The sequence below is a fragment of the Chiloscyllium punctatum genome, chromosome 18, assembly GCF_047496795.1.
Source record: "Chiloscyllium punctatum isolate Juve2018m chromosome 18, sChiPun1.3, whole genome shotgun sequence".
Lineage (NCBI taxonomy): Eukaryota > Metazoa > Chordata > Chondrichthyes > Orectolobiformes > Hemiscylliidae > Chiloscyllium > Chiloscyllium punctatum.
In genome coordinates, this window is record NC_092756.1 from 74239309 (window position 1) to 74257309 (window position 18001).

Genomic DNA, 18001 nt, shown 5'->3' on the forward strand with positions numbered 1-18001 from the left:
TGATTATTCGAAGCTTGCACAAGGTAATTCCAGGATTTGGGAGATCTTGGGGTGAATTGTCTGAAAGAGACAGCACAGCCACAATGGGCTGAATGCCTGCTATGATTCTGTTGATTTGTCCTCAATGCAGCTGTTTGCAACATCTCCACTTACTCCTTCCCCACTAACTGCAAATATCTTCAAGGTGCTGCACAAAATAACATTGAGCCCTTTGCTATTTTCTTGTCTGCTCCATATTCCTCAGACTTGAGTTGTGCAACATTGGAGTTTGGTTAATTTCTCATCTGTCCGTTTGGACACAAATGGGAAGCGAGATTGATTTATCAAGCAGCCAACAATTTAGCATGAGATGGTAGGGGTAAAAAACAATCAGTGAGAGTATAACACTCAGAAACACACAGTAAGAGAGGTCGGGTGCAGTACATAAAGGCTGTGATTTTTGCCCAGGTGTGTGGCCCCAGTGGCCTAATGGATATGGCACTGGCCTTTTCAGCCAGGGCTTGTGAATTCGAGTCCCATCTGGGGTGTCAGTCACTTGCCCTTTGTCAACTTGATTTCTAATCAACTTTGGGAAAATCTCTAGATGGAAAGTGGTGCCCAACATCTTCTTGCACAAGATTTGCAGGATTGAGGTGAATTTTCTGAAAGAGAAAGCACTGTCACAATGTCTTAAAACCTGCTGAGATTCTCCTGGGGATGGCATGGTGGCTCAGTGGGTAGCACTGCTGCCTCACAGTGTCAGGGACCTGGCTTTGATTCCTCCCTTGGGTGTCTGTTTGTGTTGAGTTTGCACATTCTCTCCATGGGGGACTCCGGGTGCTTTGGTTTCCTCCCACATCCGAAAGATGTACAGGTTCGGTGGATTGGCTTTGGGGAATGCAGCGTGAGAGGATCGGGGTTGGGCCTGGATGGGATGCTCTTCAGAGGGTCAGTGTGGATGTGATGGGCTGAATGGTCTGCCCTTCTCACGCGAGGGTTTTTATGAACAGGTTTGGAGCAGATGGTCAGAGCTCCACTGCAGGACCCAGTCAAGGCTTTGCTAAGGGTTTGGCGTTCAGGTGTGTTTTCCTCTTCTCCTGTCCCTGGTCTTCCAGAATCTTCTGTGGCTTTGGCCAATACGGTCATGAGCTGGGTTCACATCATCCAATGGGGTCATACCAATACCCTTGACTCTTGTCATGCCAGGAGCTACAAAGTGGATTGACTCAGGCTGACACTTCTCCAATATACAACCCTCAGTCTGGTTGGAACTGGTTCTTCTTGAATCTTTGTAGCTCTTTGATCTTCGTTGCACTGTTCTCTGGAGCTGATAGCTGCTGTTTAATTTAGTTTGGCCAATTTTCTATCTGGTCAAATTTCTCCAGGTGAGGATCAATTGAGAATGCCTGATTTTGTTGCCACGGTCACGTGACCACACAGGATTGAGATCAGCTGCACAGTGAAGGTTTCAACAAACTCAAAAACCCAAATAAGATTTGAGCTCACAATCTCTGGTTTAGGAATTTGGTGCCTTTCCCAAGAGATCACTGGGGCTCCAACAGATGGGCCTACCTATCTATGGACAAATGACCTTCTGTTTTGGTTGTGTTGGTGTCAGTCTAAGCTATATTCTGTCAACATTACCAGCTGAACCCCAGATTACCTGCATGTTTGGTATTTATGATGATGTCCAATATGTCAATGGAAATGATTGAAATCTGGGTGTTCAAGGTTGGAACTGATGGGGCTGTGGCTATGCATTTGGGCCCTGACCTTTCTTAGTCAAGGTATTGAATACAATTGCAAGGAGGCTATGATGGAGATGTGAGGTAGTTCGGCCATCGTTGGAGAACACAGATTGGACAAACATTTGTTGGAAGGCAACTGCTGAAAACCACCAGGCTCTGAGTCAGAGTCGGGGTTCACCAACAGAGTTTATTGTCCAAGGAAATCCCGGAGCTCCGGGGAGAGAGCAGCACCAACAGCACAGTGGTCAGCTGTGATTCTTCTCTCAACCCGGAGCACATGGTCAAGATACTGTGATACATTTTGTGATATAATAGGTCAGTGATGAGGTTATTGTCTCTGTAACATGGCTTGTTTATTGTAAACATTGCAGAATCCTTGATCGTTTCGGTGCAGTTATTGTCAGTTCCAGCGTGGCCTTTGTTAAGTTCAGTGCAGTTGTCAGTTTCAGCGTCTGCGCGGAAGTCCGTTGCTGTAGTAATGGGCGCTCATCGCTCTTCCTGAGAAGGCCGATTACTGCAGCCTTGGCTATTATCCCTCTGTATTGAGTCTGTATCTAACAGTTAGCATTTCTATCAAAGGTGTTGTCTGACCCAGACCCTTTGGCGGGCAGTGTATGTTCTTCATGTGTATTGTCTCTCCCATCCGCCTTAAACTAATCAACTCGGTTGTGGGTGCATTGTGCTGGCATTCTGGTGCCCCCAGGCAGTGTCTGTGTTTGCTCTGCTGTCTCTCTCCATATTGTGGTCTGGCGGTCATCTTGTGTGTCAAATGGCCGACTTATGGCTCAGCGGCCATCTTGTGCATCCGTCTGCCTCGTGTCACCCTGCACTGTGCCATCTCCCACTTCCCTCCCCACTTTGTGGTCAAGGAGGCGAGGGTATTAACTGGAACAATCCATGCTGGGCCATTGGAATCTCCTTCCTGTCCCGATATAGGGCTGGCTCTCTTCCACAAAGAGGGGTCTCGCAAGTTCGGGCAGATCTTCTCTCTCTCCAAAATTTGTTTTTTTAAAAAATAGACTTTATTCATAAAAAAGCAAATAGAAATGCATACACAGGTTCTAAACCAGTTGTGTACAGTCTATGCAGAGAGAAAAGAACCAACAAAATACTGGAATTTTGACATTTCTCAAAGTTCTGTGTCATGAAAAAAACAGCATTTTGTACATGGGCAGGAACCGATCTCTGTTCATTGTCAGGCACCAAGAGGGTCTGAGAACTGAAAGGACGATGTGATCATTTGTCAGAAAGACCTGAGACTGTGTTGTTTCCCTGTTACACCTTGGCAGCAGCTGCCCGAAACTTTAGTGTGTCCCTCAGTGTGTCGTTACAGATCTTGGAATATGCTCGGCTGCAGCGCTCGTTTAAGATCAACTATTCCCAGTGGAGTATTGGCACTGAGTTTTTGTGGCTTAATGGGTAAGACTGTAGCTTCTGATGTAGTGGATTGGAGGTTCAAAACCCTTTTGGGGTGTTGACTTTTTAAGCCTGGTCTTTGTGGTGGCTGATTTTCAACCCATATCAACTCCATCTCAATCCAAATTGACTGGATTTTTCAACTACTCCGTTAAAAATCACTTGCCTGCTTCGAGATTATGGAAAATGCTCTTTAGTAGAAACTTGCACAAGGAAATTCCAGGGTTTGGGAGATCTTGGGGTGAATTGTCTGAAAGAGACAGCACATCCCCAATGGGCTGAATGCCCGCTAAGATCCTGTTGAATTGTCCTCAATGCAGCTTTTTGCAAAATCTCCACTGCCTCCTTCCCCACTGACTGCAAATATCTTGAAACTGGTGCACACAATAACATTGAGCTCTTTGCTATTTTCCTGTCTGCTCCATTTTCCTCAGACTTGAGTTGTGCAACGTTGGAGTTTGGTGGATTTCTTGTCTGTCCATTTGGGGAGATTTGGGAGGTAAGATCAATTTTATCAAGCAGCCAATGATTTAGAATGAGATGCAAGGGGAACAACCAATCAGTGTGAGTATAAAACTCAGAGAAGAACACAATATGAGAGCTTCAGGGTGCAGTACTTATAGGCTGCCATTTTAACTATGCACATGTGGCCCCAGTGGTCTAATGGATAAGGCACTGGCCTCCTCAGCCTGGAATTGTGGTTCAAGTCCCATCTGGGATGGCTAACTTTTAAGCTTTGTCTTCATGACTGATCTTCTTTGTCTGATGTCAAATCGAATTCTCATCTCCCCTGGAAACGTCCCCAGGTCTGTTTTGGGTTTGGTGGGATGTTGTGTCAGAAAAATACAGAACTTTGTGGGGTCTGCAGGATATGGGGCTAAATCACCCCTCTCTCTATGTCGGACTTGGAGGGATCAGTCAAAAGTATCGTCTTTGTTTGAATAAAATCTCTAACTTGAAATAAACAAAAGAAGTCCCTGTTCGGTAGCTTGTGTTTCCGTGCTAACTGATCGAAGGACATCATTGTGTCTCCCACAAACAAAACACCCACACAAGACACACCCCTAACTGCCCAATGTTTGGATCCTAAATCTATTATCCCCTGTTGAAAACCTGGCAGACCCGGTGTAAGAGAAGATGTCTTGCCAATATTGCCTTCCCTCTGCCGAATTGCCCACCATGCTTTAACAGTATCGATAACTATTGGGTTATGGCAATATTCCCTAACTGTCCTCATTTTGTCCAAACACAGCAAGTGAGTAAGGCGTCACCTTAGCCTGGGAGGTTTCAATATCGAACCACATTGAAAGAGGGTCCCCACAAGCCCAATCACTCATGTAGGATAAAAGTGAGCTTAGTTGGTAGCTATTAATGTCTGGGAGATCCACTCCCCCCAGTCTGTGAGACAATCGCAGTTTAGCTCATTTAATGAGGGGCCACTGACGATACCAAATAAAGGGGCTGAACCAGCCGTTCAGTCTCCTGAATGTTTGCTTATCGAAAATCAGGGGGAGCATCCATATAGGGGATAGTAAACGAGGGAGAATATTCATCTTAATAAACACTATCCGACCAAACCACGAGACCAGAAGCGCCTCCATCTTTGAAGGTCTTGTTTGATTTTGTTAAATAATTGAACAAAATTGGCTTTGAACAGCCGATTCAGAACTGGAGTAATGAACATGCTCAAATACACAACACCCCCCTGTGACCATTTAAATGGGAATCGATATTCACCCTCAAGACTTAACACTTTCATAAGACCACCCATAGGCATAGCCTCTGATTTTGAAAGATTAATCTTGTCCCCCAAAAAGGTGCCAAACACACAGATACATGCGAACAGGCGAGGGACTGAAACTGCTGGATTTGATGAAAGAATTCTGACATTGTCCACATACAATAAACTCTGATGTAAATTTGACCCCACGTCTGGAGCTGATATATTGGGATCCCTATGAATGGCCTCCCCCAATGATTCAATCCCCACTGTAAAAAGCAGTGGCGAAAGGGAACAGACCTGTCGGCTGACCCCAAAAATGTTAAAATTGCTTGATCACACCCTGTTGGTGATGATTGCAGTGAGAGGGTCATTGTGGAGAACCTTTACCCATCTTATAAAAACTTCGCCCAAAACAAACCGCTCCAGAGTATAGAAAAGGTACGCCCTCTCAACTCGGTCAAGCGCCTTCTCTGTATCTAGAGAAATCACCAATCCCTATATTGACTGTTGTTGACACACTTGAATTACATTAAGCAGCCTCCTAACATTATTGGAGGATCTGCGGCCCTTTATGAAGCCCGTCTGGTCCTCTTTAACAATAGAAGGTAACACAGTCTCCAGCCTTAACACAAGAGTATTAGAGAGGATTTTAAAGTTCACATTTAAGAGTGAAATGGGCCTGTAAGAAGCACAGTCCCTTGGGACCTTCCCTTTTTTAACAATAAGCGAAATATTGGCCTCTCTCAGAGATGGCGGGAGACAATCATGGCTGTATGAGTCATTAAACATGTTGAACATCGGGCCTGACAATATGTTTATAAATTCCTTCTAGAATTCACTGGGAAGTCCATCAGGACCGGGTGCCTTTCCACTCTGAAGCTGCTTCACAGCCTCCTGCACCTCTTGCTCTGATAAGGGGACATTGAGAAAAGACTCTTGTTCGGGGGTCACACCCGGGAGCTCCAGATCCTTGAATAAAGCCTCCATTTTGGCCCTCCCCTCCTCACAAACCTCAGATTGGTATAACTTAGAGTAAAATCTCTGGAATGACACATTAATCTTTTTGGAGTCAGACGTTCGGTTCCCAGACCCTTCCCTAATCACCGTAATGGCTTGAGGGGCGCTCCTTTTCCTAGCGAGATATGCTAAGTATTTGCCAGACCTGTCACCATGATCATATAACCTTTGATTTGCAAAACTAAGCTTGTTCTTTGCTGTCTGCGTGAGCACGGAATTCAATGCATTCCGCAGCGCCGTAATCCTCTGTAACTTGAGCAACGAGGGCCTGTCAAAGTAGGCCTTCTCAGCTGCCTTCAACAGTGCTTCGAGGAGATGTTGCTGCTCACCCTTCTTCCACCTCCGACTGACAGAGTAGGAAATAACTGACCCACTGGCATAGGCTTTGGCAATTTCCGAAAGGAAGGATTGGCTACTAATCGAGCGTGAGTTAATGTCTAGAATGCCCAAAATTCCCGAGAGAAATACTCCACAAATGTATTATCCTTGAGGATAAAGGGATCCATTTGCCAGTGACTTGGGCCCACTGTAACGTCCTTAATCTTAACCAACAGGTACACTGGAGTGTGATCAGAGATGGTAATATTACCGATCGTACAAGGTGCCACCAAGTCCAGGGTTGCCATGGGGATTGGAAAAAAATCAATCCTGGTGTGACATCTGTGTGGATTGGAAAAGAAAACCGTAAAATCCCTGCCTGTAGGGTGGAGACACCTCCAGATGTCCACCAACCCTCACTCCACACACAGATCCACTCATTGTTTAGTTTGTCCAGAGGGTATCGTGGTGGGGGGAGGGGGGCCTTTGGGCCACCCCTGTCCTGTGGAATCCATGAGACTGTTAAAATCTCCCCTTTCAATGATATGCCAGGACTCCTGACTGATCAATTTAGAAAACACATCTAGGAAAATGTTGAGGGATGAGCTGGAGGGCAATAAACATTTAAACATCATATTCTTCCCCATTTATCAAGGCTGTAAGAATATGTAAAAAACCATTTCAGCTCGATGGGGTAAATGCCCCACCCATCCTCTGGTATAACTCCACTTAGAAATTGAAAGTACACATCTCAACCGCCACCAAACACAGTTTAAACCGGATTATTACCAAGAGGGAAAACAAGGAAAAGAAAGCTCCAACTGGACTTCCTCGATTTTTTAAAAAAACAACAAAGACATAACCAAACAACACTATTTGTAGATACTAAATTGTTCAGATTCGGTTAATTTGTCCACAAAGTCTCTTGCCTTCTCCGATGTATCAAAGAGATGTACGGATCCATGTCAGGTTATCGGAGCACCGCCGGATACCTCAGAGAGTACTGGATCCCAAACTCCCTCAGTCTTCTCTTGGCAGAAACATTATCCGTCAGGGGGCGGGAATTAAACAGCCAGGGCTGACAAAGGAAGTCAGGAAATGTTTCATAGAGAAAGAGAGAGTCTACAAAGTGGCCAAGAGCACTGGGAAATCAGAAGATTGGGAAGACGACAAAAACAAACAGAGGATAACAAAGACATAGAACTAGGAAGGAGAGGGTCAAATATGAAGGTAAGTTAGCCAGTAATATTAGAAATGATTGTTAAAGTTTCTTTCAATACATAAGAAACAAACGAGAGGCAAAAGTAGAAATTAGGCCGTTCCAAATTGATGCAGGAAGGCTCGTGAAGGGACATAAGGAAATGGCTGAAGAACTTGGTAAATACTTTGTGTCATTCTTCACAGTGGAAGACATGAGCATTATCCTAACAATTAAGGACAGTCAGGGGGCAGATTTGAGTATGGTAGCCATTACAAAAGAGGAAGTGCTAGAAAAGCTAAAAGGTGTAAAAATTGAAAAATCTCCCGGCCCCGATGGTCTACATCCTAGAGTTCTGAGGGAGGTGGCTGAGGAAATAGTAGAGGCTATTTTCAATCTTTCAAAAATCAATGGAGTCGGGGAAATTCCCAGATAATTGGAAAATCACTGTTGTAAACACCTTGTTCAAGAAAAGATCAAGATAAAAGATGGAAAATTATAGGCCGGTTAGCCTAACCACGGTTGTAGGTTAAATTCTAGGATCCATCATTAAGGATGAGATTTCTAAATTCTTGGAAGTGCAGGGTTGGATTAGAACAAGTCAGCATGGATTTAGTAAGGGGAGGTCATCCCTGTCAAACCTGTTAGAATTCTTTGAAGAGGTAACAAGTAGGTTAGACCAGGGAAATCCAGTGGATGTTATCTACCTAGATTTCTAAAAGGCCTATGATAAGGTGCCTCACGGGAGACTGCTGAGATAGGTGAGGGTCCATGGTGTTCGAGGTGAGCTACTGGCATGGATTGGGAATTGGCTGTCTGACAGCAGGCAGAGAGTTGGGATAAAAGGTTCTTTCTTGGAATGGCAGCTGGTGACAAGTGGTGTCCCGTAGGGTTCAGTGTTGGGGCCGCAGCTGTTCACTTTATATATTAATGATCTGGATGAAGGGACTGGGGGACATTCTGGCGAAGTTCACCAATGATGCAAAGTTAGGCAGACAAGCAGGTCGTTCTGAGGAGGTGGGGAGGCTGCAGAAAGATTTAGACAGTTTAGGAGAGTGGTCCAGGAAATGGCTGATGAAATTCAACCTGAGCAAATGCTCGGACTTGCACTTTGGAAAAAGGAATACAGGCATGGACTATTTTTTAAACAGGAGAAAATTCATAAAGGCAAAGTACAAAGGTATCTGGGAATGATAGTCCAGGAATCTCTAAAGGTTGACTTGCAGGTTGAGTCCGTGGTTAAGAAAACAAATGTAATGTTGCCATTTGTCTCAAGAGGGTTGGAATGTAAAAGCAGCGATGTCCTTCTGAGACTTTATAAAGCTCTGGTTAGGCCCCATTTGAAATACTGTATCCAATTTTGGGCTCCACACCTCAGGAAGGACATACTGGCACTGGAGCATGTCCAGCGGAGATACACACAGATGATCCCTGGAATGGGAGGCTTAACATACAATGAACAGCTGAGGATCCTGGGATTGTATTGATTAGAGTTTAGAAGGTTGAGGGGAGATCTAATACAAATTTACTCGATAATGCATGGCTTAGAAAGGGTGGATGCTGGGAATGTGTTTCCATCAGGACCCAAGGGGTCAGCCTGAGAATTAGAGGGGGGTCAATTTAGAACGGAAATGAGGAGACATTTCTTCATGCAGAGAGTGGTGGGCCTGTGGAATTCATTGCCGTGGAGCGCAGCAGAGGCCAGGACGTTAATTGTCTTCAGGGCAGAGATTGATAAATTCTTGATCGCGCAAGGAATTAAGGGTGAACGATGAGAGTGCCACAAAGTGGCGTTGAAATGCCCATCATTCACAATTGAATGGCAGGGTGGACCCGATGGGCTGAATGGCCTGACTTCCATTCCTATATATTAGGCTCATCATCGTAAGGTTTTCTTTTCTGGTTTACCACCGCTGAGAAGTCCTGGAAAGGCATGGGCTTAGAGCCCTTGTAAATTAGGGCCTTCAGATCCTTCCCCTGGATTAGACTACCTACAGTGTGGAAACAGGTAACACTATGGGTAATTTAACATGGCCAATTCACCTTTGTACTGTGGGAGGAGACCAGAGCAATGTGCAAACTCCACACAGGCAGTTACCTAAGGCTGGAATTGAACCTAGGACCCTGGTATTGTGAGGCAGCAGTGCTAACCACTGAGTCACCTGATTCTGGGAGTTGCCACAATTCTCTCCTTCGCTCTGTCGTTCATGCAGTTTTTGAGCAAAGTAAAATGTAGTTCTGCAAATACAAATTCACCCCAGAAATCTATATGTGCTTGTGTGCGTGTGTGTGTGTGTGTGTGTGTGTGTGTGTGTGTGTGTGTATATCGGTTGGGGGGGGTGGGGCTGTTATGAGTGTCAACAGACAGGAGTGTTCCCTCCCAGTCGGAGAACACTTCAGCAATCAACTGGGACATTACAGGTGACCCCATTCAACTACATACACACACACACACACACACACACATACACACACACACACACACACACATACACACACACACACACACAAACACATACACACACACACACATACACACACCCACACACATACACACACACACATATACACGCACGCAAACACAAACACACACATTCACACACACACATACACATACACATTAACACACGCACATACACACATATACACACACACATATACACACACACTTACACATTCACACATACACATGCACAACAAACACACACATGCACACACACATACACACACCCATACACACACATATACACACAACATACACATACACATACACACACATACACACACATATACACACACATACACATACAAACATACACAAAAACACCCACACCCACACACAACTTACATACACACACATATACACACATACATACATATACACACACATACACACAAACATATACACACATACATACATATACACACACATACACACACACAAATATACACATAGACACACAAACACATACAAATACACGCACATACACATACATACATATACACACACACACATATAAGTTTGTGTGATGAACTTGTACTTCCAGAATTACATTTCACTTTGCTCAAAAACTGTATGAATTCATGTAAGATGCTGTAAATCTGTTTATTAGATTAGAATCAGTCTGACCATTGGGGCACAGACAGCCTCACACAGGGGAGCTCACACCTTCAATACATCATCTGGGCCGACATGACACCAATTGTTAAAGTTCACTTGAGAATGTAACTTTTGATAAAAGTTTTGCAATTTACATATGAAAGAACGAAAACCAACCTGGCCATTCTAAAAGATGAGAGACTTAACAAACAATCCAGGTCTTTCTCAAGATACAATTTCAGTTGCATCACACTGTAAACATTTGCTATAAATTCTGTGTTTTGCAATCTTATTCTCCACAACCACCTGATGAAGGAGCAGTGCTCCGAAACCTAGTGCTTCCACATGTTTGACTCTAACCTGGTGTTGTGTGATTTTTAAATCTGGCATTCACCCATCTCCTGACGGTTGAGCATACATCTCAAGGTCAGGACAGCGGCCCTCCGCAGGGATACAAATCGACTCCTTCTTTGGTCGCTCCACGATGGATCTCTCTCATGACTGTTCCCGTTCGTTGGTTGGCTCATTGGGATCATTGCTGACATCTTGGAAGAATTCCTGGAGTCTCATTGATCTGATGAATTCCTCACAACTTTACTCAATTATTCTTGTTGGTGATGTGGACAAAGGGAGACTAAATTTGATTTGCGTTTCAATTTGATTTTATTAACAAAGTATTGAAACAGTTTGTAACATCATTTGGAAATGCATACAAAGGTTCTATATCAGTTGTGTACAGTCTATGCAGAGAGAAAAGAATCAACAAACCATTGAAATATTGACATTTCTCAAACCTTCTGTATCGTTGTGGAAAGAAAGGCATTTTGTACTTGGACAGAAAACGATCTCTGTTCATTGTCAGGCACCAAGAGGGTCTGAGAACTGAAAGAATGATGTGATCATTTGTCAGAAAGACCTGAGACTGTGTTGTTTCCCTGTTACACCTTGGCAGCAGCTGCCTGAACCTTTAGTGTGTCCCTCAGTGTGTTGTCACAGATCTGGGAGTGTGCTTGGCTGTCACACTCATTTGAGGTCAACTGTTTCCAGTGGTCTGCCAATATAGTGCCCTCGTGGCCTAATGGCGATGGCACTGGTTTCTGAAATCTGGGATTTCAGGGATTTCATTTTTAAGCCTGGTCTTTGCAGTGGCTGATTTTCATCCCATGTCAACTTCATCTCAATCCAAATTGACTGGATTTTTTAACTACTCTGTTAAAAATCATTGTGCCTGTGTTGAGATTATGGCAAATGCTGTTTAGTAGAAACTTATACAAGATAATTCCAGGATTTGGGAGATCCTGGGGAGAATTGTCTGAAAGAGACAGCACAGCCACAATGGGCTGAATGCCTGCTAAGATTGTATTGATTTGTCCTCAATGCAGCTTTTTGCAACATCTCCACTTTCACCTTCCCCAGTAACTGCAAATATCTTCAAGGTGCTGCACAAAATAACATTGAGCCCTTTGCTATTTTCCTGTCTCCTCCATTTTCCTCAGACTTGAGTTGTGCAAAGTTGGAGTTTGGTTGATATCTCATCTGTCTGTTTGGGAAGAAATGGGAGGTGGGATCAATTTATCAAGCAGCCAACAATTTGGCATGAGATGGAAGGGTTAAGAACCAATTAGTGAGAGTACAACATACAGAAATACACACTATGTGAGGTCAGGGTGCAGTATTTAACGACTGCCATTGGCAAACAGCATGTGGGGCCCCAGTGGCCTAATGGATAAGGCACTGGCCTCCTAAGCCAGGGATTGTGGGTTCAAGTCCCATCTGGGGTGTCTCTGCGGATTATCCTTTATTTATAATCTATTTTGGAAAAATCCCCATCTCTGCATTCAGTTGATGGTCAGTGGTATCCAACAATATCTTGCACAAGATTTTCGAGGATCTGCAGGATTGAATGTTGAAGGTGGTGATCAAGTGGCTGCTGTTTCTGGATGGGGACGAGATTCCTAAGAGTGCGGTTGGAGAGTTTGCTTTTGGAAGCCAGCTCTCATCACACTCTCATCAACAAACCAACCCTTCAACACTGATCCCGCCAGAACATCGGATATTACTGACAGAGAATACCCTTTCCAACGTTTATAGGTGCACCATCGACAGCATTCTGTCTGGATGTCTCACTACCTGGTATGGCAACTGTACCATTCAAGATCGGAGACAGTTACAGAGAGTGGTGAACTCGGCCCAGACAATCACAAAGGCCAACCTCCCATCTATAGAAACCATCTACCAGGCCCACTGTCAAGGAAAGGTCTCCAGCATTCTCAAAGATCCATCCCACCCTGGCAATGTTTTTCTACAACCTCTACCATCGGGGAGAAGGTACAGAAGCCTGAACACACACACCAACCGGTTTTGAAACAGTTTCTACCCTACTGTTGTTAGAATACTGAACGGTCTCACAGACTCTCAATATTCGCCTGTACCTGTGTTTTTGTTCCTGCTGCTGTTTCCCTATTATTTCCTTATCTATGCTACTGAACTCTGTGAGCTGCCTATATTGCTCACAAGACAAAACTTTTCACTGTGCCTATCATTACTTGCAAATCAAATATTTTCAATGAATCTTCCACCCTTAGGGTCACTGTTATCTTGGTCCAACTCATTGAATGTAAATATAAATTATTGAGTGTGGAATACCTTTATTTCACCTGCATGTTTTCCTGTTAAATACCAACAGGACAGTATAGGGGTCAAGCAAGCTCAATGTTTGTACAGCGAACATTGAAGGAATGGTCCCAGAAAGACAAGAACAAATGGGTCAATGCTAATTCCTGCATCAGTGAGGAAACGAACAACAGATGAGGTGACTGTGGTGAAACAGACATTTGATTGTTTAATTTCAGATCAATGAATCTTCGAATGTGACTGTATATACTGAAGCCCATCATGTCAATGCTGTCTCTTTGGGAGAGCTGAGAAATTAATTCCACTCCCTTTCGCTCCAGTTCATCAAACGTTTGTTGCCACGTGTATCAAACTGACTTGGTAATGTTTTAATTCCATGATCTCAAAGCAGCCATGCAGAGTTTTAAAGACATTAGGTCAGAGATTAACTTAATTTGAATGGAGATAATGCAGTGAGAGGGTTTTAATTGGAGAGAATGTTTAAATTGAAAGTATCCCCAGAAGGGATGTAAACCACAGGCAGTAGCTTAGAAGATCAGAGATGGAGCTGTTAGGTCACTGGGACAACACGTGCTTCTGGGGCCATGTCAGGAGAATTGATCCCCTCTACCTTGGTTGTGTTCATGTCAGAACAATGCTACAATGCTGCAATCTCCCAACATTTATGTTCACCAACATTTAGATTACTTACAGTGTGGAAACAGGCCCTTCGGGACAGCAAGTCCACACCGCCCCGCCGAAGCGCAACCTACCCCTACCCCAACACTACGGGCAATGTAGCGTGGCCAATTCACCTGACCTGCACATCTTTGGACTGTGGGAGGAAACCAGAGCACCCAGAGGAAACCCACGCCGACACGGGGAGAATGTGCAAGCTCCACACAGTCAGTTGCCTGAGGCTGGAATTGAACGCGGGTCTCTGGCACTGTGAGGCAGCAGGGCTAACCACTGTGCCACTGTGCCGCCCACTTTCACTAGTTTCATCCCACCATCAAACTCACCATGGACTCCTGTTTAGTATCTGTCTCATTCTTGGACACATGCATCTCCATCAAGGATGGGCACCACAGCACCTCACTCAACCACAAACCCATCCTCAACATATTAAAACAGACGTCCCCTCTGTACAAGCCGTACACTTACACAGGATCTGTTCAGGTCAGGGGGAATGTGAGGGGCACTTGGAAGTACACAAGGATGCCCTGATAAGAATGTGATACGATGCTTAACTCATCAATCGCCAGGTCTGACATGCCCCAGCGGGAAACTGCAATGACCTCCTCAGGAGACAGACACGAGCTGCAACCAACAGGGTACCCTTCATTGTCCAGTACTTACCAGGAGCTGAGAAACTACGTCACATTCTCCACAGCCTGCAACACATTATCGATGAGGATGAGCACCTCGCCAAGACCTTCCCCACCCCTCCACTTCTCACCTTTAAACTGCCACCAAACCTTAAACAGACCATTGTTCACAGCAAACTGCCCGGCCTTCAGGACAACACCAAACATCCCTGTCACAGCAGACACTGTAAAACGTGTCAGAGTGTCGCCATGGATACCGCCATTACACATGGGGACATCTCCCACCATGTACGCGGCAGGTACTCATGTGACTCGGCCAATGTTGTCTATCTCATACGCTGCAGGGAAGGATGCCCAATGCATGGTACATTGGCGAGACCGAGCAGAGGCTACGGCAACAGATGAATGGGCACCGCGTAACAATCACCAAACAGAGGTGTTCCCTCCCAGTCGGAGATCACTTCAACGATCAGGGACTTTCAACCTCGATCCTTCAGGTAACCATCCTCCAAGGTGGACTTTGGGACAGGCAACAACGAAAAGTGGCTGAGCAGAGGCTGATAACCACGTTTGGTACCCATGGGGATGGCCTCAACTGGGACCTTGGGTTCATGTCACACTACAGCCGACCCCACGGCACTATACACACTCACACACACACCCACACCCACACTCACACACACATGCACACACACACACCCACACACACATCCTGTCACACAATACACATACACACTCCCACACTCACACCCACAAACTCACCTTCTCACAGATGTATACCCCATTACACTCAAACACATACACATACACACACTCTCACAGACACTCACACCATCGCCCCCTCACACGCACACACAAATGCACACACTCACTCGGTCTCCCCTGCACACACACACATATACACACACATAAACCTGTTGTCCACCCCAATCTAACACCGGCTCCTCCAAATCATAACCTTTATGTCAATGACTGGTGCATTTTGGATGATAATGTAAAACATAACAATAGAAACCATCCAAAGTTGGGGCTTGATGTTTTCAAGTCATTACACTATGACTTTTCCCCTGGCGGTTTATTCCATTGTGGGATTGTTTTAATTCATTTCCTGGGCGTGAACATTGCTGGCTAGATCAACATTTATTGCCTCTCCCTAGTTTCCCCTGAAAGGTGATGGGGAGCTATCTTTTTGAACCACTGCAATCCATGTGCTGCTTGTATCTCCTTTCGAACTGATTGAAGATTTAACAGGAGGGAGTCGGCCATTTTGGATTTGTTCAATGCATTCACATCACTTGTATGACCCTTTGATATTTTACTTATACATTCTGTGTCTGATGCCTCCTCTCTCATTACACCTGATGAAGGAGCAATGCTCCAAAAGCTCGTGGTTTCAAATAGACCCGTTGGACTAAAACCTGGTGTGGTGTGATTTTTGACCATTTGTTGGAGGTAAACCTACAATGAATCAATGGAGGGTGTTCCAGGATTGTGACCGAGCTACAGGGAAGGAATGCGATATGTTTCTGACTAGGCCAGTGTTTATTGCCCAGAGGGTGTGTCACCCACATTGCTGTGGGTCTGTAGTCTCACCAGGTTTTCTTCCTGAAAGGAGAATATGGAACCAGTTAGCTTCCTAACAAACCTCAATAGCAATATATGGTTCCCATCAGACAAAGCTCCTCCTGAGCTGAGATTTCACCACCTTGTATGGTGGGATTACAGTCCATCTCCCCCACACCATGAACTTGGTGTTCTGGATTCCTACTCCAGGTCTAGCACTGCACCACCATCTCCCGTTATTAACTGGAATTGAGATCAAACAGACACAGGGTGCTGATCAGAGTTCATGTTTAAAAACATAACAGCCCAAATGGGATATGAACTCACAACCCCTGGCTTTGAACATGGACACCCTCTTCATGATGCATCTGAGGTGAGATACCATGTTAGACACCCACGGCAATTGATAGCTCTGTCTTTGGTTGTGTTCCGAAGATCTTAAACAATCGGCAATTCAGCTCCTTGAGCCTGCTTTGTCATTCCACACGATCATGGCTGATCTCATCTCGGCCTCAACTCCACTTTCCTGCCTGCTCTCCATAACACTTCAACCCAACTACAGCCTGCATGTAGGGATCCCTTTTCATGGCACAAGGCACTTCACAGGAACCACATTCAGGAAACCATTACACATGGACCGAAACCTTGGCCAAAGAGAGGAACACCTTGAGATCCTGAGACCCCAAGGTAGAGGGGTGGAGATCTTTACAGAGTGACTTCCAGAGGGTACCATCCAGGCACAGACAGTGATGTCCAAGCAATGAATAACAGGAAGCCAATCTGGCCTTTAATTTCCTGGATTATTCTTTTTGCCATTCTGAAAGAAAGAAACAACATTGGGTATTCTCCAGTCCTCTGGGAATTCTCCTGTGACTGTAAAGGATACAAATATTTTGCACAAATCCGGAGCAATTTCCACACCTGCCTCTCTCAGGATTCTATGATAGATTCCATCAGGTCTTGGGGACTTGTCTACCTTAATGCTTTTCAAAACACCCAACACCTCCCTTTTAATATTGACATGCTCTAGAATATCAATATACAAGACTCACCATCCACCATGTCAGAGAGTGATAGAGATGTACAGCATGGGAACAGACCCTTCGATCCAACTCGTCCATGCCGCCCACATATCCTAATCTAATCTCGTCCCATTCGCCCACACTGGGCCCATATCCCTCTCGACCCTTCCTATCCATATCAGTGAGCAGTGTAGGTTTCTTCCCTCCCACCCTCCTGACCAAGTACACGCTTTCTTTGTCTGCCTTTCTTCCTTTTAAAAGTGCCGTTGTTTTGAGATTTTTTTCTCCAAAGTTGCATAATAAAACAGTAATTGCTGCTCCTGGAATTTGAGGAAATCAACCCCAAGACCTAAAATGCCTCAAAAAAGGGGCAGCTCTTACAGTCACAACTTTTTCCCGTCCTCCATCTTGGACTACCCAGAATCCTTTGGAAATACCAATGCAGTTTATTCATTAAGAACCTCACCCACTTCCTCCGGCTCCAAGTGTAAATTCCCTCCTTTGCTCTGAGAAGACATACTTTTTCCCTGGCGACCTGTTGCTTGTTATCCCTCTGTAAAATGCCTTGAAGGTTCCTTAATCCTGTTTCACATAAACATTGCATGGTCCCTTCAAATTCTCTATTTCCTAGTTTGAGTTCATTCCTGTTATCTCCAGGGCTCTGTCTGTCTTCAGTTTCTTGAACCTTACTTATACCTTCTTCCTCTTTCTGCCTCAGACTTAACATCATAACACGTCTGAACAGGTCAACGAAATATATCGACAGGAACCATCGACAGCATCAACCTGTATTTATTGAGTTATCTTTCAAAACCAATTCAGTGCAATTGAAATACTGTGTGGTATCACTCACTGTAATAAACACTCTCCTTGAATAAGGTGAAGAGAAAGTCATGGCAAATTATAAAATTACCAAAATTATGCATAACAATGGTTCGTAAATATATGTTTATAAATTACTCTACAGATACTTATA

The 18001-nt window shown here is 44.6% G+C and overlaps 1 non-coding gene across 1 annotated transcript; it reads left to right on the forward strand.

Annotated features, from left to right (window-relative positions):
- The first annotated feature begins 12207 nt into the window (after positions 1 to 12207).
- On the forward strand, positions 12208 to 12280 carry trnar-ccu (transfer RNA arginine (anticodon CCU)). Its single transcript has one exon. It is a non-coding gene; the product is annotated as a tRNA-Arg (tRNA).
- Positions 12281 to 18001: the final 5721 nt, after the last annotated feature.